The sequence below is a fragment of the Schistocerca americana genome, chromosome 5 (assembly GCF_021461395.2).
Source record: "Schistocerca americana isolate TAMUIC-IGC-003095 chromosome 5, iqSchAmer2.1, whole genome shotgun sequence".
Taxonomy (NCBI): Eukaryota; Metazoa; Arthropoda; class Insecta; order Orthoptera; family Acrididae; genus Schistocerca; species Schistocerca americana.
The window spans coordinates 407,263,345-407,265,645 of NC_060123.1; the positions used below are offsets into that span (position 1 = coordinate 407,263,345).

General features: G+C 48.7%; 1 pseudogene; it reads right to left on the minus strand.

Annotated features, from left to right (window-relative positions):
* Positions 1 to 1,593: 1,593 nt before the first annotated feature.
* LOC124617470 lies at positions 1,594 to 1,711 on the minus strand (annotated as a pseudogene).
* Between the last annotated feature and the right edge of the window lie 590 nt (positions 1,712 to 2,301).

The window sequence follows — 2,301 nt, forward strand, 5'->3', positions numbered from 1 at the left end:
CACAGGTGCGTATAAAATTCCGTGTAGCTGTTACATAGTTTATATTGGAACAACTGAAAGTAGTGTTAATACCCGCCTAACGGAACACAAAAGGAACTGTAGATTGGGACAAATTGACAAATCGGCTGTAGCGGAACGCGTTTTCAGAGACGGTGATCACGAAATAAAATTTAGTGAGACAAACTTGATAGCTAGGACCTCACGTTGTTGTACGAGTACCCGCTAGTATAGAGAAGCTATAGAGATGTACATGCACAAAAATAATTTTAATAAAAAATGATTATAACTAGACAAGATATGGCGGTCGACTTTGCACCAACGAAATGACAATCGATTAGCTGTAATCGAGAGAGATGGCACTAGTCAGAGATAGTTTTAAAGTCGAAATCACGTGATGAGTGGTGGCGCCATCTAAGAGCTCTATATAAGCGGGACATCCAGCGCATAGCAGCCAGTCGCCGACTCACATCGGAAGATGTTGCCCGCAGTAGGCAACGAAACGTCAGGAAGGAGTAGTAGTTTTATATATGGTCCATGGAAATTCAGCCAGGAAGTTTTAATTAATGACGTTGCGTAATCATTCGTGTGTTAGGCATGTAGTGTTACCAGTTTTGTATGGTTGCAATGAAATGCTAATCATTTGGTTATTCAAACGTGTCAGTGCGACGTTTGTCAGCAGGCGACTTCTATTGTGCTGCACTTTTAATTATCAGCGCGCAGCTGCCTTCATCGAGGAAGTAAATGTGTCGACGTCAGCACTGCAGCTACGGCTGTGTTGACAAGCTGGTCAGGACAGTCCTTTGGCAACAGTGAGCGGAGCACGCCCAGAAATCGCAGCACAGCGCGGGGCAGGATCCTGGCCGGCGGGCAGGCCGCGCTACGTGGAGTCCGCAGCCTCTCGAGCATGACGCATAAACAAGCGACGACGAGAGCAGAGCTGCAATTCGCCTTCCATTCCGTCCAGTCCCGCGACCCCGGCGGCCGAGTTACCGTCCGCGCAGACCGCAGCGCTCGGGGCCGGGCCGCGGCGCCATTAATCGTGATTACTGCCTCTGCGAGAGCGCCGTAACAGCGTGCTTCATGAGTGGCGTACACAAGGTCTCAGAGATTGGTATTCTCGATCTCGTGCGGCTACTGGAGATTGCGAGTCGGTTAGAACCTGCAACGTTCATCATGCGCTATCTGACGGTCATCTGAAGTCTGTATCTGCGTTTTGTGATTGCTAAGGCTTTTCTCTGTCACTTTTCATTTCCTGTTCAAGCCTAAAAACCGTGTAACTACTGGTTTCAACCATTTCCCAGTAACCAGGATATGTTAACAGGTAATGTTATCAGAACAGCTTCAGCTTCCTTACACTGAAATCAAAACGGTCCTACAGCACAAGCCTGGATTCTACAACATAACTCCTCCCACACAGGCCATGAAAGCCCAAAGGTACCGACTGGCTGCCGTGTCATCCTAAGCCCACAGGCGTCACTGGATGCGGATATGGAGGGGCATGTGGTCAGCACACCGCTCTCCCGGCTGTATGCCAGTGTCCGAGACCGAAGCCGTTACTTCTCAATCAAGTAGCTCCTCAGTTTGCCTCACAAGGGCCAACAGCGCTCGGCAGACGGGATGGTCACCCATCCAAGTGCTAGCCCAGCCCGACAGCGCTTAACTTCCGTCATCTGACGGGAACCGGTGTTACCACTGCGGCAAGGCCGTTGGCATTTTACAACATAATCCTTTAATAATTCCGGTCCTACTGCGGTAGCGTGCATTTAGTTTCCTGTGAATGAGAACGAATTTCCTCAGTCTGTTTCAAAGGAAACGACGTTTTGTATATTGATGCTGTCTTTCAACACTGGATGAAGCACTGAGCCAGAGGTGTTCGTAATGATTAGTGGCAACGAAAACAGTTCCTTGGAGCAGCTGGATTTTGACCCCGCCGGAGCAAGATTTCTATTACGATATATTTCAGTAATGTCAGAAGTTCTGTACAGCTGTATGACTACTTCATGAAATTCATGTAAAATCGATTCCAAGAGTATATACTTCCTACATGGTACTAGACGTGTCACAAAAATGTTTGAAATACCATGTTCCTGAAACTTTTGGCGCTTAATCTACACCCCAGGAAATGGAATAAGAACACATTGACACCGGTGTGTCAGACCCACCATACTTGCTCCGGACACTGCGAGAGAGCTGTACAAGCAATGATCACACGCACGGCACAGCGGACACACCAGGAACCGCGGTGTTGGCCGTCGAATGGCGCTAGCTACGCAGCATTTGTGCACCGCCGCCGTCAGTGTC